Source organism: Sorex fumeus, unplaced genomic scaffold (genome assembly GCF_029834395.1).
Source record: "Sorex fumeus unplaced genomic scaffold, SorFum_2.1 ptg000034l, whole genome shotgun sequence".
Taxonomy (NCBI): domain Eukaryota; kingdom Metazoa; phylum Chordata; class Mammalia; order Eulipotyphla; family Soricidae; genus Sorex; species Sorex fumeus.
This window is the reverse complement of record NW_026606091.1, coordinates 27,989,003-28,012,791: the sequence shown is the minus strand read 5'-3', so window position 1 is coordinate 28,012,791 and position 23,789 is coordinate 27,989,003. Positions and strand designations below refer to the sequence as shown.

Genomic DNA, 23,789 nt, shown 5'->3' with positions numbered 1-23,789 from the left:
GGGGGTGGGGAGGTGGTCATTTATAATTGCTACTCTTTGGACTATTTCTATGGGGGTGAGTATTTCTGCTCCTGGGACTCCTTATTGTGTAATGCCGGAGGACATGTCTCCTATCTGAGCTCTGTTCTCTGTTGGGGGATATTTCTTGCCCCAGAGCTCTTGTGTCTAGTTTGGAAAACAATTTTCCCCAAAATCCCTAGTGTTTTTTTTTTTTGGAGGAAATTTCAGCTCTGCTCATTCCTGGTGCCTAATAATTGTGAACATTTCTGTCCTCGGAACCCTGCTGTCTATTGTTAGGGGAAACCTCTGCACCCCATGTCACTGGTGCCTACTTCTTGGGGCCTGTTTTTGCCTCCCAGACCACTAGTGTCTATTACTAGGGGACATTTCTGCCCCCCACATCCCCGGTGCCCAGTGTTGGGGGACATTTCTGCCTCCAGATGCACGGTCTTCCCCACACCGCCAGCTTTCCTTCTTGACTGTTACCACCTCCAGCTCCTCAGGCTTTATGATCTCCACTGTGTTCGCCTCCACTTCAGTGCCCTTAGATTGACTGAAACTGGATAGACTGAGGGGCAGCCCCAGGCTCTCAGCCAACCAAGGGAGCTGGAGGGCTCGGGGGCAGTGTCCGCCTATTTCTGCCCCCAGGTGTCCTGCCTCTTGACCCCCACTGGGGGCTTCTTCCTCCTGAGGACCCTGACACACATTTTCAGGACACTTTTGTGTCAAAGCAGCAGCCAAGTCCTGCCCTGAGTCAGGCCACTGTGGACTGTCCAAGTGGACTGTCACTGCTCAGGCAGAGTCACAACTGGAGAGCCACTTCTGTCACCCCCTTCCCCTCCCTCACCCCTTCCACCTAACAGGGAAATCCCTCTTATGGCCTCTAAGAATTTGAGCAATCCTTCCTTAGGGCACTGGGAAAAGGCCGGACCTGTCTGCTTGCAGCACTTTTCTTTGGGTGTTAGCACCACACCCAGACATGCTCAGGCTTTACCCCGACTTAGCTCAGGGACCATTCCTAGTAGAACTAGGGGGGCCCATTGATCCAACGTCAGCAGTGTGCAAGATGATCACTTTATCTGCTGGACTAATGCCCTGCTCCAAGCAGTATTTTTTTTCAGCTGCTTCCCACCTAAATCTCCTTCCTGTAGAGTTGGGCTCCCTTAAAGATGCCTCACTCCCCCTTCTGTACGGCACCGTGCCCAGGGAGACAGCCCCGTGGAACCCGAAGCTTCCAATCCAAGCACTTTCAGACTTTTCAAGAATGGGCCCCAGGGATATTGCTGGGGTGAAGGTGCTTGCCCTGATGCAGCCCAGCCCTGTTCAAGTCCTGATACTAGGATCTCCTGAGCCCTGCTGAAGAGGAGAGGGGACCTCTACCCACATTTCCCGCAGGCTAACTTCAGACTGGCTACCCTGGAGAGCAGGAGCTGCCATGAGGCACAGGGTCTGGGAGAGACCAGACAGCACGGAAATCACCCGAGTTGTCCCAGAGTTGGTCTGTTACACTGTTCAACTTAGAAACCTGGGAAAATCCCCCAAATATTCCTACATTATTGATATGCTCCCGATCCTTCTTGGCACCAAGAAAGCTTGGTCATTTCTTGTTCCATACTTCCTGTCAGCTGCTTGCTAATACCCCGTCGCCCATCAGATCCGCTGTAAAACTGATCTCTCGCCTTGTGCGGTGTTCAGTCTTTGGAGCTGTTCATTCCATTAGCACTGTTATCTCATCATGTTCTCCCACATTCCAAAATGTGCTTTTTTTTCCTTTTATGGGTCACACCAAGCGATGCCCAGGGATTACTCCTGGCTCATGCACTCAGGAATTACTCCAGGTGGTGCTCAGGGAACCATATGAGACTCTGGGAATCAAATCCAGGTCAGCCGTGTGCAAGGCAAACACCCTACTCACTGTGCTATCACTCCAGTCCCTGATGCTTGGTTTTTAGTAAGCTTTAGGCAGAAATTTTGGCAAAGTTCCTATGAGTTCATAGTCGTTGAAAACTCAAAGTTATATTAGTGCTGCAATTCTCATTTGTGAAACAACAAAACTCACTACCAAGCAGGGGAGAAAGCAAGACAAGACCAAAAGGTAAAAGAGCAACACCCAGCAGTGGCACCTGGTGCACAGGAGGAGTTGGCAGAGAGCATGGCAGCTCGGTGGCACTGCCATTCGTCCAGCGGAGACAACACGACACCAGTCGTGTGGTTAAGGGCAGGCGCCAGCACCTCCAGTGTGCCCTTGGTCTAGAGGCGGCGAGAACTGGCAGGGCAGACAAGGAGCAGGGAGAAAGAGGGGAGCCAGAGCAGGAGCAGGAGTCAGGGGTGGAGGATGCGGAGGGGCAGAAGGCAGGCCCCAGATCATTGCCCCAGAGGGCCATGACATGCTGCAGGAGAGAACAAAGTGCCAATATGACACCAGACCAGCTGTGACCCTCTGTGAAAGGGAGTGGCAGACATTCAAAGTTGGGTAGCTTCCAGAAAAGTCTACTGACACCAGGACCACTTGGACAGTCTGACAGAGTCACAGGGAGTCCCCAGACAGGCAGGGAAGGCAGGGTAACTTGGTACCTACACTCCCAAGAAGAGCCTCGTGGAAACGGTCGCCCCATGACCTCAAGACAGGGCAACATAGGAAGAGAGCTCAATGAAGGTATCGGAGGTGCAGCCCTTCCCGGCTTTTGCTGGGCCTGAGAATCCATGGTCTCAGCAGATGCTGGGGGTTCCATATGGAAAACAAGGCTCTCCCTGTTCCCCACTTTAGTATCTTATTGGCGTTCGATCTCCAGACAGAGCTAGAAGCGCAAATAAATGTCCACCTTGACACTGCATATTCCCCCTTTGGAAAATACCCTCTCCAGGCGCCCTCTAAAGGCAGTATCATGCCCCTCTGCTGGTAAACTCATGCTAGGAGTGAGCCTCCAGAGACAGCCACAATGTCAGGTAACCCGTGAGGTGTGGTTAGGGATAGGGAAAGATACTGCGCAGGTCTGAGAGGCAGGAATAGTGGTGAGATGCAGCTCAACTGGGAGCAACCCATTGGCCTCAGTTGAGAAGTCATGATCTGCGCCGAGTCAGTGTGGTCGCTCCTGCTGGTCACCTTGTGGTACCCAGCCCTTCCATTCTCTTGAGTCTGTTTTCCTCCAGTGACCAATGATTGACCGGCCTGAACCTCAAAAGATGTGTTTCTCCCCTTGAAAATTGTTCCAGGAAGCAGACCCGTTTGCGTTTGGGCCAAAGGATCCAGAGATAGGAGGAAACCTCAGTCACTGTGGACCCGTTGCCCAAGGATTCAAAAACTCGGCCACCTTCTTCAGGAAGACCCTGACTCTGGACTTAAGAAAATACTCGTTGGAGCCCTTGAATGGACCATCCTGCAGTCTGTAGATGATAAGGTCCTAGTGTCAGAAGCCTAAGAGAACTGAAAGAGAGCCTCAGAGGCTCTGCTCCAGCTCTTGGTTGAGGCTGGGCACCAGACCTCCTGGAAGAATGAGCATTTAGAAGTGAGAAAAAGAAAAACAAATAACCTAAAAAAATCAGCAGTAGGGCTCCAGAGGCATAGAGGTTGATCCTCTTAGTGCCTGAGAAAGGGCACCAGGCTCTAGGTGCCCTGACCCAGGGTAGGGCCATTGGCAGAGGTCTGGGCATACCTGTCTCTGAGGCAGGGGCCTCTGATCTCTCGCTGTGCCACAGAGGTAAACAAACTATCTACCTCCAGGTCCCCATTCAGGGGTGACAGTGACGACTAACAAAGGGCCCCAGTGGCTACCAATTGCCCAGATGGCACAGTCCCTGGGATTATGATGTGAAAACCTACATCTAAGTTTTGCGACTCTAGATTTTGATGTGAAAACCCACTCTAACTTTCGCGACCCCAGCCTTTCTGCTTATCGGATGGGACCCCATCCTCTGACTTGCAAGAAGCAGTGGACTAAATCTCTTGCTCAGAACCACTGAACAGTTCAGGAGCAGTTTCCAACCTGAGTGGCATCCGGATAAACACCATAAGAATGAAGCCCTGAATCCCTCTGGAAAGACTGGGTAGGGGCGGGTGCGCTCGGCGAGGGATAGGGACAAGCACGAAACATGGTGAGACCCCACGATCTCTTAATTTTCATATTAAAAGGTAAAGGTAAAAGGTAAAGGCACTCCCGTTGATCGTCGATTTGCTCAAGCGGGCCCAGTAACGTCTCCATTGGAGACTTTGTTGTTACTATTTTTGGCATATCGAATACTCTCGGTAGCTTGTCGGGCTCTCCAAGAGGGGCGGAGGAATTGAACTCGGGTCGGCCATGTTGGCCGCTTGTAAGGCGAACGCCCTACCACTGTGCTATCACTCCATCCCCCTGAGCTTCTCGGCCTTTTGGCTAAGATCAAGTGTAGTATCTGTTCATATTAAAAATTGAAATTTATTTATTTGGATTTATTTTTTAATTGGGTTATTATTTTATGTTTTGAGTTTGCTCCTGCACATATGGATGTGTTGGAGGCTGTGTACCTTTTTTTTTAATCCAAGAATTTTCTTTTTATTATTTTTTTATTAGTGAAACCCCATGAGGTACAATTGTAGACTTATAAATTTTTGTGCTTGGGTTTCAGTCACACAATGATCAAGTACCCATTCCTCTACCAGCACCCATCCTGCACCACCACGGGTTCCAGCATCCCTCCTACCCCACCAACCCCCTTTCCCACCCTGCCTCTTTGGCAGTGCATTCCCCCTTGTTCTCTCTCTCCCCATTTGGGTGCTGTGCTTTGCAATAGAGGCACTGAGTGGTAGTCATGTTTGGTCTATAGTCTACTTTCAGCATGCATCTCCCACCCTGGGAGGATCCTCCCAGCACCCTTGATTTGGTGCCCTCTTCTCTACCTGAGCTTCCTTGGAGACTGTGTAACTTCTTTACTTGCAGAGTACGAGTCTCAATGTTGTTCTGTTTGGGTTATCTCGCCACTCCTAGTGCGCAGCATCCCTGTCATGGGGGCACGTCTGCAATTGCTTTGTGTAGCCGCAGAGCCTCATAGTCCCATAGCCCCATTCCTCAATGGTAAGGGGCAGAGGAGGGGAGAAGGGAGGGGGCAGGAAGGAGGAGGGGGAGAGGAGAAGGGCGGGAAGGAAGAGAAGGTTGGGGTAAATGAATATGATTTTGATAGGGTAGGTAAAAGATGGAATTACAGGTGAGTAAGAATTCTGTTTAAACATTTCTGACTCCTGGGGGGAACACATCACTTTCAGGCAGGTCACTTCGTGCCCTGGGATGGGTGTCTGCAGCCTCCTTACCTCACGGGCATCACAGTCTGTCTGATCTTCTGCCAACACAATTTGTCTTTGACGGGTTGTTGGCTCAGGTCTGTCTTGGATCTGGGTGTGATTTCCACCTCTAGGTGAAAGGGAGGATGGGGTGTGCATGGGGTGTCTTTAGGAAGGACACTCCCTTCTGGTTCTCACAGAACACTTGGGGTTCCAAGGCGGGTGTAGCCCGTAGGATGGCGGGGATCAAACCCAGATCAGCCACGTGCAAAGCAACAACCTACCACTGTACTATCGCTCCAGCCCTTGAATTTCTTCTTTGACGAAGTTTCTGTTCATTATTCCTCTCTGCATTTGTTTGATGGGGTTGGGAGATATTTTTTTTTAAAGTTCTACCAATGTGCTATATAACTTGGATATTAGCCTTTCATCAGCTAGGTATTGGGTAAATAATTTTTCCCATTCTGTGGGCTATCTTAGTAGCTTAGACGCCATTGCTTTTTTTTTAAAAAAAAAAAACGCATTAGAACTGCTTTGTCACCTCTTGATAGATCAACCAGACTCAAGCTTAGCAAGGACATACTTCATTTGAGGGAAACAATGGAAGAAAGGGACTTAGTAGATATATACAGGACACTTCATCCACAAAAAGCTGAATACACATTCTTCTCAAGCGTACATGGAACATTCTCCAAGATAGACCACATGCTGAGCCACAAAACATGCCTCCATAAAATTAAGAAGGTAGAGATTGTATCAACAATCTTCTCAGACCATAATGCGCTGAAATTAGAAGTAAATCACACACAAAAACAGAAAACTAAATCAAACACCTGGAAATTAAACAGTGCACTATTGAACAACGAGTGGATTAGACAGGAAATCAAAGAGGAAATCAAAAGATTCCTAGAAACGAATGAAAATGAGAACACGAGTTACCAAAACTTATGGGACACAGCAAAGGCTGTGTTAAGAGGAAAGTTTATAGCTCTACAAGCATTCCTCAGGAAGGAGGAGCGAGCACACATAAGTAACCTAACCTCACAGCTTAAGAGCTTGGAGAAGGACCAAATAAAGGAGCACAACCCGAACAGGAGAAAGGAAATAATAAAACTCAGAGCAGAGATTAACGAGATGGAAACACAAAAAACAATCCGAAAGATCAATGAAACCAAAAGCTGGTTCTTTGAGAAAATTAACAAGATCGATAAGCCTCTAGCAAAACTCACAAAGAAAGGGAGAGAGAAAACCCTAATAAATCGAATCAGAAATGAAAAGGGGGTCATTACAACAGAAACCACAGAAATTCAGAGAATCCTCAGGGAGTACTTTGAGAAGCTTTATGCCACGGAACATCAAAACCTCGAGGAAATGGATAAATTCCTAGACTCCTACAGACTCCCAAGGCTGAACCAAGAAGACCTGGAATACCTGAACAGACCTATCACCGTCAAGGAAATTGAAATGGTAATAAAAAGTCTCCTCCAAGCACAAAAGTCCTGGCCCGGATGGATTCACTAGTGAATTCTTCCAAAGCTTTAAAGAGGACTTACTCCCAATGCTCTTTAAGCTTTTCTACGAAATTGGAATATCAAAAACACTTCCGAACAGTTTCTACGAAGCAGATATCACACTGATACCAAAAGCAGACAGAGATACCACAAAGAAAGAGAATTACAGGCCGATATCCCTGATGAACACAGATGCAAAGATCCTCAACAAACTACTAGCAAATAGAATCCAACTACTCATCAAAAAGATCATACACCATGACCAAGTAGGATTCATCCCAGGGATGCAAGGATGGTTTAACATTCGGAAATCAATCAACATAATCCACCATATCAACAAAAGAAAAGATAAAAAAAAGCATATGATCATATCAATAGATGCAGAGAAAGCATTTGATAAGATCCAGCACCGCTTTATGATGAAAACCCTAGCCAAAATGGGTATAGAGGGGACTTTCCTCAACATAATTAAAGACATCTACCACAAGCCTACAGCAAGCATCATCCTCAATGGGGAAAAACTGAGAGCCTTCCCTCTAAGATCAGGGACGAGACAGGGATGCCCACTCTCTCCACTGCTGTTCAATATAGTACTGGAAGTACTTGCAATAGCGATTAGGCAGGAAAAAGATATTAAGGGCATTCAGATAGGAAAGGAAGAAATCAAGCTCTCACTATTCGCAGATTATATGATACTCTACTTAGAGAACCCAATAACCTCCACCAAAAAACTCCTAGAAACAATAGACCTGTATAGTAAAGTTGCAGGTTATAAAATCAATACCCAAAAGTCCATGGCTTTCCTATACGCAAACAGTGAGAGAGAAGAAAGCAACATGAAAAAAAACAATCCCGTTCACAATTGTGCCCCAGAAAATCAAGTACCTAGGAATCAGCTTAACTAAGGAAGTAAAGGACCTGTACAAAGAAAACTACAAAACGCTACTTCAGGAAATAAAAGAGGACATGAGGAAATGGAAAGATATCCCCTGCTCATGGGTCGGGAGACTTAACATTGTCAAAATGGCAATACTACCGAAAGCATTGTATAAATTCAATGCAATCTCTATAAGGATACCCATGACATTCTTCAAAGAAATGGAGCAAACACTCCTGAAATTTATATGGAACAATAAGCCCCCACGAATAGCTAAAGCAATTCTTGGGAAAAATAAAATGGGAGGAATCAACCTCCCGAACTTCAAACTGTACTACAAAGCAGTAATAATTAAAACAGCATGGTACTGGAACAAAGGCAGAACTGCAGACCAATGGAAGAGGGCTGAATACACTGACATCTCCCCTCAATCATATGATCATCTAATCTTTGATAAAGGTGCAAGTAATGTGAAGTGGAGTAAGGAAAGCCTGTTTAATAAATTGTGTTGGCATCACTGGACGGCAACATGCAAAAAAGTAGGCTCAGAACTCTGCCTAACACTATGTACAAAAGTAAGATCAAAATGGATTAAAGACCTCAACATCAGACCAGAAACCATAAGGTGCATTGAAGATAACGTTGGCAAAACCCTCCATGACATTGAAGCTAATGGTATCTTCAAAGATGCCACGCCACTGGCCGAGCAAGTGAAAACAGAGATAGATAAATGGGACTATCTTAAAGTAAGAAGCTTCTGCACCTCCAAAGAAACAAATACAAAGACAGTCTACAGAATGGGAAAGGATATTCACCGAATACACATCTGACAAGGGGTTGATATCCAGGATATACAAAATACTGGTTAAACTCCACAAGAAGAAAACATTCAACCCCATCCAAAAATGGGGCAATGAAATGAACAGAAACTTTCTCAAAGAAGAAATCCGAATGGCAAAAAAGCACATGAGAAAATGCTCTACATCATTAATCATCAGGGAGATGCAGATCAAAACCACAATGAGATACCATCTCACACCTCAGAGACTGGCCCACATTCAAAAGAACAAAAGCAACTGATGCTGGCGTGGATGTGGCGAGAAAGGGACACTCCTTCACTGTTGGTGGGAATGTCCACTGGTTCAGCCCTTCTGGAAAACAGTATGGATGATTCTCAAAAAATTAGAAATTGAGCTCCCATTTGACCCAGCAATACCACTCCTGAGAATATATCCCAGAGAGGCAAAAATGTATCGTCGAAATGACATCTGCACTTGTTTGTTCATTGCAGCACTCTTTACAATAGCCAGAAACTGGAAGAAACCTGAATGCCCACGAACAGATGACTGGTTAAAGAAACTTTGGTACATCTACACTATGGAGTACTATGTAGCTGTTAGAAAAGATGAAGTCATGAAATTTACATACAAGTGGTACAATATGGAAAGTATCATGCTAAGTGAAATGAGTCAGAAAGAGAGGGATAGACATAGAAAGATTGCATTCATCTGGGGGATATGAAGTAACAAAGTATGAGATTAATACCCAAGAATAGGTGAGATCAGCACCAGGAGGATTACTCCATAACGTAGAGGCCAGCCGGGTATCCTAGAGGAAACGGCAGTTCAGATAGAGAAGGGAGCACCAAATAAAGGATGTTTGGAGGATCCTCCCAGGAGGGGAGATGCATGTTGAAAGTAGACTATGGACTGAACATGTTTGCCACTCAATGCCTCTTTTGCAGACCACAACACCCAAAAGGAGAGAGAGAACACAGGGGATTGCCCTGCCACAGAGACAGGGGGATGGGGGGATGGGGGTGGGATGGATATTATCGATGGTGGAGGAAAATGGGCACTGGTGGAGGGATGGGTATCTGATCATTTTATAATTGAAACCAAAGCACAAAAAATTGTAAATCTACAACTGTAAAAAAAAATAAAATAAAAAAAAACACGTCTAGGGAAAAAAACGCATTAGATTGGTGTATCTTTGATTTTTCTGTTCTCTTTTCATGCTTCACATTTTATTGAATTTTTTGCAAATTTTTATTTTGTTTTCATAACGTTGTTGACAATAATTTATTACATTTAATATTCAAACACCAATTCCACCACCATCGTACCTTCCCACCACCATATTTTGAATGTTACCACTCCAAATCTTAGAGGTACTCTCCTGGGGTCATTGACATCGTACTCAGGGGCATGCAGATGACAGGCTCTAGACATGGTGAATCCCATGGCAAGGGCCACCCACAATCTAGAAGCAACTGCCAACTGCTGGCAGGACACACCTCGCCCAAGACACATACCCACATGGCCTGGGATGGATCCATTTATTGAAACAAGCTTGGAAATAGGACAGTGACTGTCAGAGAGTGACCCAGCATGCCTCCTTCCTCTCTCTTCTCCTCAATTCATTAGTGCCCAACCAGCCCCCAAAGAGTGTCTAGAACTGGTTTCTCTGATGTTTCTAGCCCCCATTAGCTTCAGGGCTGCCATATGGAGAAACGGGACTGTGTACTGGGGAGGGAGAGCTCCCACCTCAAGCCCTTGTTTGGCTTTTGGAGCTATCATGACTGAGGTTGGAGTGTGGCCCAGTTTAAATTTCTGCTCCCAACATCCCTGGTGCCTAGAGGTAGGAGACATTTTTGTCCCACTGATCCCTGCGGTCTAGTGTTGGGGGACCTTTCTTCCCCTTGATCCCTAGGGTCTAGTGCTGAGGGAAAGTGGAAGAGCGGGGAAGAGGGAGGAAGGAGCAGGGTGGGAAGAACTGTATCAGGGCTAGATTAGTTGGAATTGAAGAACACAGGGTACATCTCAGGGTAGAAAAAGTGGATTAATGGTGAACAAGCTTGCCAGCTGAACTCAAGCGGACGAGCTGGATTCTGGTTTTTTGGGGGCAGGTCATTACAGGATCCGGATCTGAGGTCTGCGGCCTCCTGTTCCTCACAGACAGGAACAGGAGGGTCTCTCTGGGTTATTCACACAATCCATGATCCCGCTCCCCGGGTCTGGACCCCAGACCTTAGTCTCAGATCTTAGTCATCCAGATGCTTAGTCTTCTCACACACCACCAGCCTGTCCTTCATGACCATCACCTCGAGTTCCATAGAGGTCATGGTCTCACAAACCTCCACTATGTTCACCTCCAACTCCGTGTTCTTCGACACTGGATTGACTAGGGGGCACTCCAGGGTCTCAGCCAAGCAAGGAAAGTGGAGGCATCTCAGGGGTCCCGCCTGGCTCCACCTCCCATATAGCCCCACCTCCAGATCCCCATCAGGAACTTCTCCCTACTGGAGACCCACCGCACCACTCACCCTCTTCAGGGTACCCTTGGAATTCCAGCAAGGTCTGGGGCTCAGTTGCTCCTGATTTCAGGACTGAGGACCCCTAAAGATGAAGGCACCATGTGAGTAGGCAGGTCTAGAGCCGGATGCGCCTTCCTGTCCCTGAGCCCCTGGCCACCCCCTCACCTGGGTTTCCCTCAGCTCCCTGAAGGTGGCCTCCAGCAGGGCCTGCTGCCTTGTTAGTACCTGTTGCAGCTGGTCCATGAGCTCCTTGTGCTTCAGCACCTGCTCAACCTTGAAGCCCACATGAGGGGGTCATTCAGGTGTGGGGTTGCAGCTGTGTGCTGCTTTTGGTACCAGCAGAAGCATTCCAGGCTGCAGGCACTGCACCTTCTGGTCTTGCATGCACATCCCTGTCATGAGACAGGGCCGAAGGCTGTCCAGATCCCACCACAACATTCAGGGCCCAGACATTCACACACAGGGCCAAGGAAAACAGCACATGGGGTAACCTGTCCCCTGCACATTCCGCTGGGGGTCTTTCTCCCAAGACCTAAGAGAGGGGGCCTCCCCATACCTCGACCCGGCAGCCTCCCCGCTACTAGGACCCTCTGTGTGCAGTGAGGGCCAGTCCGCACCCCCACAACCCCTCTAGCCTCTTCTAGATTTTGATACATTATAGTGGGTGGCGTCCTGGCCTGTCCTTCCTCCCACCACCGCAGGCGGGCTCCTACCCTCACAGTGGGTCTCCCCCGGCACCTTCTGTCAGGGTGGGCCTGACGGGCCTCCCCACCCCCACCCGGACCCTCGGGCCTGGCACCCACTAAGCATTGAGGGCAAGGTGGGGACTCTTCCCGGTGGGCACTACAGGGGGGTGTAGACGGAACAGGCACCATGGGCATGGGCATGTCATGTCAGGTTCTGATCCATGGGGAGACCCCCACAGGACAGCTCATGCTTCATCAAGAAGCATGAGCCATTCCCTGGCAGAACCCACCCACCCAATGCCACACACCCACACAGGCTGGGATGCATCCATTTGTAGAAACAATCTTGGAAACAGGACAGTGGCTGTCAGGGAGACTGATTCAGCCCTCTCCCCTCTCTCTCCTCTGCCACCAATTCATGATCCCCGAAACTGTCTCAGGCAGTGCCTAGAACTCAGTTGCTGACTGTTCCAGCCTCCATCCTTTTCAGGACTTCCTTTCCCAGAATAGAAAAAGTGCACTGGAGGAGGGGGAGCTCTCGGCTCAGACTTTTGCTTGGTCTGTAGCCCATGAACCGAAGGTTTTTGTGTTGCCTCGTTTTCCCTGGGCCAGGACGGGTAGATGGTTGTAGCCAAGTGCCGTTTTGAAAATCGGATGCTCTGAATCAGTGTTTCCTCTAAGCACTGAGATCCTTCCAAGTACTGCTTCATTGACCTTCATGGCATGTGTACATACCTGAGAGGTTTGGGGCTTGTCGAGATCTCTATTTGCTCCAGCCTTTGTGATCAGGAGACCCTGTGGTGCCAGGGAACGTTCTTGACCTCATGCATCCCAAGCCTGTACTGAGTCTCCTGAGACTTCTTTCTGGCCTTCTGGACAGAATTTTAACTCAAAAAGTGGAAAATGCCCTGGACCGTGCAAGGACAGCCCACAAACCGGAAATATCTCAACATTTAGGTAGAAAAGCGGGGGTGAGCAGGCATTCTCCACTCCTCTCTCCTGGGATATAGTCTAAGTTGGGGGGTGGGGAGGTGGTCATTTCTTATTGCTACTCTTTGGACTATTTCTATGGGGGTGAGTATTTCTGCTCCTGGGACTCCCTATTGTGTAGTGTTGGAGAACATATCTCCTATCTGAGCTCTGTTCTCTGTTGTGGGACATTTCTCCCCCCAGAGCTAGTGTGTCTAGTATTGGAAAGCAATTTTCCCCAACATCCCTGGTGTGTTTTTTTTGGAGGAAATTTCAGCTCTGCTCATTCCTGGTGTCGAGTAATTGTGAACATTTCTGTCCTCGGAACTCTGCTGTCTATTGTTAGGGGAAACCTCTGCACCCCATGTCACTGGTGCCTACTGCTTGGGGCCTGTTTTTGCCTCCCAGACCACTAGTGTCTATTATTGGGGGACATTTCTGCCCCCCACATCCCCGGTGCCCAGTGTTGGGGGACATTTCTGCCTCCAGATGCACAGTCTTCCCCACACCGCCAGCTTGTCCTTCTTGACTGTTACCACCTCTAGTTCCTCGGGCTTTATGATCTCCACTGTGTTCGCCTCCACTTCAGTGCCCTTAGATTGACTGAAAATGCAGCCCCAGGCTCTCAGCCAACCAAGGGAGGTGGAGGGCTCGGGGGCAGAGTCCGCCTGGTTCTGCCCCCCGGGTATCCTGCCTCCTGACCCGCATTGGGGGCTTCTCCCTCTTAAGGACCCTGACACTCACATTTTCAGGACACCTTTGTGTCAAAGCAGCAGCCAAGTCCTGGCCTGAGTCAGGCCACTGTGGACTGTCCAAGTGGACTGTCACTGCTCAGGCAGAGTCACCAGTGGAGGGCCAGTACTGTCACCCCCTTCCCCTCCCTCACCCCTCCACCTAACAGGGAAATCCCTCTTATGTCCACTAAGAACTTGAGCAATCTGTCCTTAGGGCACTGGGAAAAGGCTGGCCCTGTCTGCTTGCAGTACTTTTCTTTGGGTGTTGGCATCACAGCCAGACATGCTCAGGCTTTATTCCTGACTTAGCTCAGGGACCATACCTAGTGGAACTAGAGGGGCCCATTGATCCAACGTCAGCAGTGTGCAAGAAGATCACTTTATCTGCTTGACTAATGCCTGCTCAAAGCAGTACTTTTCTTTCAGCTGCTTCCAAACCTAACTCTCCTTCCTGTAGAGTTGGGCTCCCTTAAAGATGCCTCACTCCCCCTTCTGTACGGCACAGTGCCCAGGGAGACAGCCCCGTGGAACCCGAGGCTTCCACTCCCGAGCACTTTCAGACTTTTCAAGAATGGGCCCCAGGGATATTGCTGGGGTTAAAGTGCTTGCCATGATGTGGCCCAACCCTGTTCAAGTCCTGTTACTAGGATCTCCTGAGCCCTGCTGAAGAGGAGAGGGGACCTATGCCCACATTTCCCGCAAGCTAACTTCAGACAGACTACCCTGGAGAGCAGGAGCTGCCATGAGGCACAGGGTCTGGGAGAGATGAGACAGCACGGAAATCACCTGAGATGTCCCAGAGGTGGTCTGTAACACTGTTCAACTTAGAAAGCTTGGAAAATCCCCCAAATTTTCCTACGTTATTGATATGCTCCAGATCCTTCTTTGCACCCAGAAAGCTTGGTTATTTCTTGTTCCATACTTCCTGTCAGCTGCTTGCTAATACCCCGTCGCCCATCAGATCTGCTGTAAAACTGATCTCTTGCCTTGTGCAGTGTTCAGACTTTGGAGCTGTTCATTCCATTAGCACTGTTATCTCATCATGTTCTCCCTCATTCCAAAATGTGCCCTTTTTTCCTTTATGGGTCACACCCAGCGATGCCCAGGAGTTACTCCTGGCTGATGCACTCAGGAATTACTCCTGGTGGTGCTCAGGGAACCATATGGGACTCTGGGAATCAAATCCAGGTCAGCCGTGTGCAAGGCAAACACCCTACTCACTGTGCTATCACTCCCGTCCCTGCTGCTTGGTTTTTAGTTAGCTTTAGGCAGAAATTTTGGCAAAGTTCGTATGAGTTCATAGTCGTTGAAAACTCAAAGTTATATTAGTGCTGCAATTCTCATTTGTGAAACAACAAAACTCACTACCAAGCAGGGGAGAAAGCAGCAAGACAAGACCAAAAGTAAAAAGAGCGACACTCAAGCAGTGGCACCAGGGGTACAGGAGGAGTTGGCAGAGAGCATGGCAGCTGGGTGGCACTGCCACTCGTACAGTGGAGATAGCTCTACTCCAGTGGAGTGGTTAAGGCCAGACCCCAGTATCTCTAGTGTGCCCTTGGTCTAGAGGAGGCGAGAACAGGCAGGGAAGACAAGGGCCAGGCAGAAAGAAAGGAGCCAGAGCAGGAGCAGGGGTCAGGGTTGGAGGATGAGGAGGGGCAGAGGGCAGGCCCCAGATCATTGCCCCAGAGAGCCATGACATGCTGCAGGAGAGAACAAAGTGCCAATATGACACCAGACCAGCTGTGACCCTCTGTGAATGGGAGTGGCAGACATTCAAAGTTGGGTAGCTTCCAGAAATGTCTACCGACACCAGGACCACTTGGACAGTCTGACAGAGTCACAGGGAGTCTCCAGGAAGGCAGGGAAGGCAGGGTATCTTTGTACCTACACTCCCAAGAAAAGCCTCGTGGAAACGGTCGCCCTATGACCCCCAAGACAGGGCAACATAGGAAGCAGATCTCGATGAAGGTATCGGAGGTGCAGCCCTTCCCTGCTTTTGCTGGGCCCGAGAATCCATGGTCTCAGCAGATTCTGGGGGTTCCACATGGGAAACAAGGTTCTCCCTGTTCCCAACTTTAGTATCTTATTGGCATTAGATCTCCTGACAGAGCTAGAAGCGCAAATAAATGTCCACCTTGACACTGTGGATTCCCCCTTTGGAAAATACCCTCTCCAGGCGCCCTCTAATGGCAGTATCATGACCGTCTCCTGGTAAACTCATGCTAGGAGTGAGCCTCCAAAGACAGCCGCAATATCTGGTAGCCCATGAGGTGTGGCTAGGGATAGGGAAAGATACTGCGCAGGTCTGGGAGGCAGGAATAGTGGTGGGATGCAGCTCAACTGGGAGCAACCCATTGGCCTCAGTTGAGAAGTCATGACCTGCGCCGAGTCAGTGTGGTCGCTCCTGCTGGTCACCTTGTGGTACCCAGCCCTTCCACTCTCTTGAGTCTGTTTTGCTCTAGTGCCCAATGATTGACCGGCCTGAACCTCAAAAGATGTGTTTCTTCCTTTGCAAATTGTTCCAGGAAGCAGACCCTGTTTGCGTTTGGGCCAAAGGATCCAGAGACAGGAGGAAACCTCAGTCACTGTGGACCCGTTGCCCAAGGATTCAAAAACTCGGCCACCTTCTTCAGGAAGACCCTGGCTCTGGACTTAAGAAAATCCTCGTTGGAGCCCTGGAATGGACCATCCTGCAGTCTGTAGATGATAAGGTCCTTGTGTCAGAAGCCTAAGAGGACTGAAAGAGAGCCTCAGAGGCTCTGCTCCAGCTCTTGGTTGAGACTGGGCACCAGACCTCCTGGAAGAATGAGCATTTAGAAGTGAGAAAAAGAAAAACAAATAACCTAAAGAAATCAGCAGTAGGGCTCCAGAGGCTAACAGGTTGATCCTCTTTGTGCATGTGAAAGGGCATCAGGTTCTAGGTGCCCTGACCCAGAGTAGGGCCATTGGCATAGTTCTGGGCATACCTGTCTCTGAGACAGGGGGCTCTGATCTCTCGCTGTGCCACAGAGGTAAACAAACTATCTACCTCTAGGTCCCCATTCAGGTGTGAAACTGATGACTAACAAAGGGCCCCAGTGGCTACCGATTGCCCAGATGGCACAGTCCCTGGGATTATGATGTGATAACCCACATCTAACTTTTGCAACTCTAGATTTTGATGTGAAAACCCACTCGAACTTTCGCGACCCCAGCCTTTTTGCTAATCCGATGGGACCCCATCCTCTGACTTGCAAGAAGCAGTGGATGAAATCTTTTGCTCAGAACCACTGAACAGTTCAGGAGCAGTATCCAACTTGAGTGGCATCCAGGTAAAGACCATAAGAAAGAAGCCCTGAATCCCTCTGGAAAGGCTGGAGGGGGGTGCGCTCGCAGAGGGATACGGACAAGCGTGAAACATGGTTAGATCCCATGATCCCTTAATTTTCATATTAAAAATTGAAATTTATTTCTTTGGATATATTTTTTGATTGGGTTTTTATTTTATATTTTGAGTTTGTTCCTGCACATATGGATGTGTTGGAGGCTGTGTACCTTTTTTTTTTTAATCCAAGAATTTTCTTTTTATTTTTTTATTAGTGAAACACCATGAGGTGCAATTGTAGATTTTTGTGCCATGGTTTCAGTCACACAATGATCAAGTACCCATTCCTCTACCAGCAGCCATCCTCGACCACCACGGGTCCCAGCATCCCTCCCACCCCCCAACCCCCTTCCCACCCTGCCTCTTTGGCAGTGCATTCCCCCATTTTCTCTCTCTCTCTCTCCATTTGGGTGCTCTGGTTTGCAAGAGAGGCACTGAGTGGTAGTCATGTTTGGTCTATAGTCTACTTTCAGCATGCATTTCCCACCCTGGGAGGATCCACCCAACACCCTTTATTTGTTGCCCTCTTCTCTAGCTGAGTTTCCTTGGAGACTGTGTAACTTGTTTACATGCAGAGTGAGTCTCAATGTTGTTCTGTTTGGGTCAACTCGCCACTCCTAGTACACAGCATCCCTGCCATGGGGGCACGTCTGCAATTGCTTTGTGTAGCCCCATAGCCTCATAGCCCCATAGCCCATTCCTCAATGGGAAGGGGCAGAGGAGGGGAGAAGGGAGGGGGCAGGAAGGAGGAGGGGGAGAGGAGCAGGGCGGGAAGGAAGAGGGAAGAAAGACAAGGTTGGGGTAGATGAATATGATTTTGACAGGGTAGGTAAATGACAGAATTACAGGTGAGTAAAAATTCTGTTGAACCATTTCTGACTCCTGGGGGGAACACATCACTTTCAGGCAGGTCACTTTGTGCCATGGGCTGGGTGTCTGCAGCCTCCTTACCTCACAGGCATCACAGTCTGTCTGATCTTCTGCCAACACAATTTGTCTTTGACGGGTTGTTGGCTCAGGTCTGTCTTGGATCTGGGTGTGATTTCCACCTCTAGGTGAGAGGGAGGATGGGGTGTGCATGGGGTGTCTTTAGGAAGGACACTCCCTTCTGGTTCTCACAGAACACTTGGGGTTCCAAGGCGGGTGTAGCCCGTAGGATGGCGGGGATCAAACCCATATCAGCCACGTGCAAAGCAACAACCTACCACTGTAGTATCGCTCCAGCCCTTGAATTTCTTCTTGGAGGAAGTTTCTGTTCATTATTCCTCTCTGCATTTGTTTGATGGGGTTGGGAGATATTTTTTTTTGTAAAGTTCTACCAATGTGCTATATAACTTGGATATTAACATTTTATCAGCTAGGTATTGGGTAAATAATTTTCCCCATTCTGTGGGTTATCTTTATAGCTTAGACGCCACTGCTTTTTTTTATTAAAAAAAAGTATTAGATTGGTGTATCTTTGATTTTTCTGTTCTCTTTTCATGCTTTAAATTTTGCTGACATTTTTGCAAATTTTTATTTTGTTTTTATAAAGTTGTTTACAATAATTTATTACATTTAATATTCAAACACCAATTCCACCACCATCGTACCTTCCCACCACCATATTTTGAATGTTACCACTCCAAATCTTAGAGGTACTCTCCTGGGGTCATTAACATCGTACTCAGGGGCATGCAGATGACAGGCTCTAGACATGGTGAATCTCATGGCAAGGGCCACCCACAATCTAGAAGCAACTGCCAACTGCTGGCAGGACACACCTCGCCCAAGACACATACCCACATGGCCTGGGTTGGATCCATTTATTGAAACAAGCTTGGAAATAGGACAGTGACTGTCAGAGAGTGACCCAGCATGCCTCCTTCCTCTCTCTTCTCCTCAATTCATTAGTGCCCAACCAGCCCCCAAAGAGTGTCTAGAACTGGTTGCTCTGATGTTTCCAGCCCCCATTAGCTTCAGGGCTGCCATATGGAGAAACGGGACTGTGTACTGGGGAGGGAGAGCTCCCACCTCAAGCCCTTCTTTGGCTTTTGGAGCTATCATGACTGAGATTGGAGTGTGGCCCAGTTTAAATTTCTGCTCCCAACATCCCTGGTGCCTAGAGGTAGGAGACATTTTTGTCCCACTGATCCCTGCGGTCTAGTGTTGGGGGACCTTTCTGCCCCCTTTATCCCTAGGGTCTAGTGCTGAGGGAAAGTGGAAGAGTGGGGAGGAGGGAGGAAGGAGGAGGGTGGGAAGAACTGGATCAGGGCTAGATTAGTTGGAATTGAAGAACACAGGGTACATCATCAGGGTAGAAAATGTGGATTAATGGTGAACAAGCTTGCCAGCTGAAATCGAGCGGAAGAGCTGGATTCTGGTTATTTGGGGACAGGTCATTACAGGATCCAGATCTGAGGTCTGCGGCCTCCTGTTCCTCACAGACAGGAACAGGAGGGTCTCTCTGGGTTCTTCACACAATCCATCATCCCGCTCCCCAGGTCTGGACACCAGACCTTAGTCTCAAACCTTAGTCATCCAGATACTTAGACTTCTCCCATGCCACCAGCCTGTCCTTCGTGACCATCACCTCGAGTTCCATAGAGGTCATGGTCTCACAAACCTCCACTATGTTCACCTCCAACTCCGTGTTCTTCGACACTGGATTGACTAGGGGGCACTCCAGGGTCTCAGCCAAGCAAGGAAAGTGGAGGCATCTCAGGGGTCCCGCCTGACTACACCTCCCATATAGCCCCAACTCCAGATCCCCATCAGGCACTTCTCCCTCCTGGAGACCGACCCCACTACTCACCCTCTTCAGGGTACCCTTGGGATTCCAGTAAGGCCTGGGGCTCAGTTGCTCCTGATTTCAGGACTGAGGATCCCCTAAAGATGAAGGCACCAGGTGAGTAGGCAGGTCTAGGGCCTGATGCGCCTTCCTGTCGCTGAGCCCCTGCCCATCCCCTCACCTGGGTTTCCCTCAGCTCCCTGAAGGTGGCCTCCAGCAGGGCCTGCTGCCTTGTTAGCACCTGCTGCAGCTGGTCCATGAGCTCCTTGTGCCTCAGCACCTGCTCAACCTTGGAGCCCATGTGAGTGGGCCATTCAGGTGTGGGGTTGCAGCTGTGTGCTGCTTTTGGTACCAGCAGAAGCATTCTAGGCTGCAGGCACCCCTACCTCGACCCGGCAGCTTCCCCGCTACTAGGACCCTCCGTGTGTAGTGAGGGCCAGTCCACACACCCACAACCCCTCTAGCCTGTTTTAGATTTTGTTATATTATAGTGGGTGTCGTCCTGGCCTGTCCTTCCTCCCACCACCGCAGGCGGGCTCCTACCCTCACAGTGGGTCTCCCCCGGCCCCTTCTGTCATTTCTCCATATCCACCTTGTCCTGATTCACTCCCCTTGCAGCTGATCCGGAGCTGACTCTGCAGTAGCACCTGCTCCTCCTCCTGCTCATTCTGAGAGACCGACACTGGTCAGAGGCCACGTCCTACTGCAGGAAGCCGAGATCCCAGTCCTGTTGCTGCCGCAGACACTCACCTGTTTTTCCTGCAGTCCCACCTGTGGGCACAAGGCTGGGAGTGAGGACAGGCAGCCAGGGCATCCTGCTCTGGGTCGAGGGATGTGGAGGTCAAGCACCGACTCCCAGGCCCAAGGCTGGCAGCGCCTGGGCAATCTGTCCCCTGCACAGGCCCCCATGGTCTTGCTCCAGCGGCCTAAGAGATGAGACCTCCCTTGACTGGGGACCCTGTCTCCTGTCCTATGCTCAGGGATCACCCCTAATGGTGCTCAAGGTTCCATAGGAGGTGCCAGGAATCAATCCAGGATAGAATTATGCAAAGCAGACACCTTACCACCTGTTCTAGCTTTTGATATATTACATTTCCTTGTTTGTTTGCTTCTTTGGTTTTGGAACCACAGCAGGGATCAGTCCCAGCCATGCTCAAAGGACTCTATGGGATGCACAGATTGAAGTCAGATAGCCCAAGTGCCCTTCCCGCTCTACTATCTCCCAACCTCTTTGATCTTTGTCAAAATACAAATTTTAACTTTCCATTGATTTTGCTATATTGCATCCCAAAAGGAATACCAGTTTACAATGGGGCGTGTGAAATTCCCAAATGCTCCAGTGAGTCCCACTGCAATCAGAACCGCCCGTCCCACGCTTCCCTCTCCTCTTTTTGCTGTACTTGGACATTTATGGAGGGACATACCCAGTGTTGCTCAGGCCTCACTCCTGGCTCTGTACTCAGGGACGACTCCTGGTGGGGCTTCGGGATCATATGCGGTGCCCGGGGTCACATCTGAATTGGCTGTCCACAAGGCAAATGCCCTACCCTCTGGACTACCTTTCCAATCCTGCAAGATAGTTTTCTTGAAAGAAACTTACACAGTAAGATGTGAAGGGAGGACGTGTTCAAAACAGAATGTGAGCTGAAAGAGCTGACCACTCCCCCTAACTTCTAATGGCCAGTAACTGCCTGTACCTTTCAATCACAAACTGCCACTAGGGAAGTTCCCTTGGACCTGTCCCCCACCCCAATCTCTGTACCCTGAGAGGCCTCTGCAGGTTCCCTGCAGCATTTTCCCACTTCCATATCTAATGCAAATGAAATTTGTTTGCCATTTATAAATGCCCATACAGAGTTTCCCCTTAAAGTCAATGAAATAATCATTTTTAAAAAAGAAATTAAGTAATGACATGTTGAATGGTGCTCAAAGCAGGACACATTTGAACCACTGATCTACCTGTCATGGACTCTTTCCAAACTCAAGTCTAGCATCACATCTCCCCAATTCTATAACGATCCCTGCGCCTCAGCTGAGCTCTGGACTTTACCTCAGAAAATGTACTACACATCTAATTCTATAAATCCAAATATAAGCCATTCTCCTATTAAACTTTTTTTTCATTGAATGGATCTGAGATAGACCCTTACAAAGCTGTTCATGATTAGGCTTCAGTCATCATTGTTCACCCATCCCTCCACCAGTGTACATTTCCCACCTCCAATGTTTCCAGTTTCCCTCCCAACACCCGCCCACCCACCTCTCCACCCAGGCCAGCCTTTTTTAAAAAATTTTTATTAGTGAAACACCATAAGGTACAGTTATAGACTTACAAATTTTTGTGTTTGGATTTCAGTTATACAATGATCGAGACCGATCCCTCCACTAGTGCCATTTCTCCACCACCACGGATCCCAGTATCCTTCCCAACCCCCATTCCCCCCATCCCACTCTGGCTCTGTGGCAGGGCATTCCCTTTTGTTCTCTCTCTCCTTTTGGGTGCTGTGATTTGCAAAAGAGGCATTGAGTGGCATTCATGTTTGGTCTATAGTCTACTTTCAGCATGCTTCTCCCATCCAGGCAGGACCCTCCCAACACCCTTTACTTGGTGCACCCTTCCCTATCTGAGCTGCCTTTTCCCCCAGCATGTGTGGCTGACCTCCAAGCCATGGAGCAAACCTCCTGGTACTTATCGAGACTATTCTTGGGTGTTAGTCTCCTATTTTGTTACTTTATATTCTACAGATGAATGCAGTCTTTCTATGTCTGTCCCTCTCTTTCCGACTCATTTCACTTAGCATGGTACTTTCCATGTAGTACCACTTGTATGTAAATTTCATGAATTCATCCTTTCTAACAGCTGCTTAGTATTCCATTGTGTAGATGTACCAAAGTTTCTTTAACTGTTGCCTACTGACGAAGTAAAAGAATGCTTGATTTTTCATTCCCCCTTTGTCCTGCTCAAAGCTGGGCAACTTCCCAGGTTTCCGGGCTTTCAGGGATTCCCCACAAAAACAAAAGCAAGGCTGCTATCAATGCGGACAGCCAGGCCATTTCAAAAAGGAATGTCCCAACAACCCCTTGAGGAAGAAGGGGGGATCACCCGGGCTATGTCCCAGATGCAAGAGAGGCAATCACTGGGCAGCTGAGTGTCGCTCCCGACCGAATAGTTTAGGCAATCCACTGCCGCAGGGAAACGGCGGGAGGGGCCTGCCTCGGGCCCTGCAAACCTTCAGGCAGGAGGCCTATCAGACATCCGGTCAAAGTATCAGCCCGCTCCAGATAGCTTCCCTCCCTCTGTCAGGGGCTCCTCAATTCCCAGCTCAGGTCTAGACCTTTATGCCTCTGTCCGGGCGGTACTAACACCACCTATGGGAATTGAAAGTTTGGAGACGGGGGTCTATGGCCCCCTACCGCCCGGCCTCATTCTAGGGTCAGAAAAGGCTCTCCTGCAAGGATTGCAGATATACCCAGGATCTATCACAGAGAGCTACATAGGACAAATTCATGTCTTGGCAGATTCCCCCCGTGGCATTGTGACGATAGAAAAGGGACAGCTGATTGCACGCCTGCTCCTCCTCCCGACGTGGCAAGGCCCCAACTCGACGTTCTCGGTCCAGGGTCAGACAAACGGAGACTGCTCAGATAATCCAGCCCAAATATTTTGGATTGCCCATATGGCTTCCCGACCACGCTATGCGCTAAGAATCAACTCAAAGGAATTCTCTGGGCTATTAGATACTGGGGCGGATGTCTCAGTCATATCCAGTAAATATTGGCCTGCCAACTGGCCTGCCACAATGGCTACAGCCGTTTTGCAAGGACTTGGCCAAGTCCGACCCAGCCGTAGCGCCCAAGTATTGACCTGGGAGGACGCCGAGGGCCATAAGGGCCAGTTCCAGCCTTATATTGTCCCAGACCTCCCCACCAATCTTTGGGGACAAGATATACTCTCAGCTATGGGCACGGTTCTGGTTACATCACCCAGTCATTCGCAGATATCGCCAGTCTCCTTTAAGACCATAGCCCATATCACTAGTGACTGCCCATCCTCCGGGCAGGAAAATCCCGTGACTTTAATGCCCATTGAGGAACTGGAAGAAACTAGCCCTTTTTAATCGGGGCCACTGTCGAGCGGCCTCCCACCCCATTTACCTGGAAATCAGATGATCCAGTCTGGGTGGAGCAGTGGCCCCTACCTAAAGAGAAATTACAGGCCGCACATGCCCTAGTGCCCGAGCAATTAGAAAAGGGGCACATTACCCCATCCACATCTCCCTGGAATGCCCCAATCTTTGTTATAAGGAAAAG

At 49.0% G+C, this 23,789-nt stretch overlaps 1 protein-coding gene and 1 pseudogene across 1 annotated transcript in view; one reads left to right on the top strand and one right to left on the bottom strand.

Annotated features, from left to right (window-relative positions):
- The window catches only part of LOC130026606 (polypeptide N-acetylgalactosaminyltransferase 12-like), a 150,053-nt gene that overhangs the window by 69,032 nt on the left and 57,232 nt on the right, over nucleotides 1-23,789 (bottom strand). The window lies entirely within an intron of this gene.
- On the top strand, nucleotides 4,351-4,431 carry LOC130026778 (uncharacterized; annotated as a pseudogene).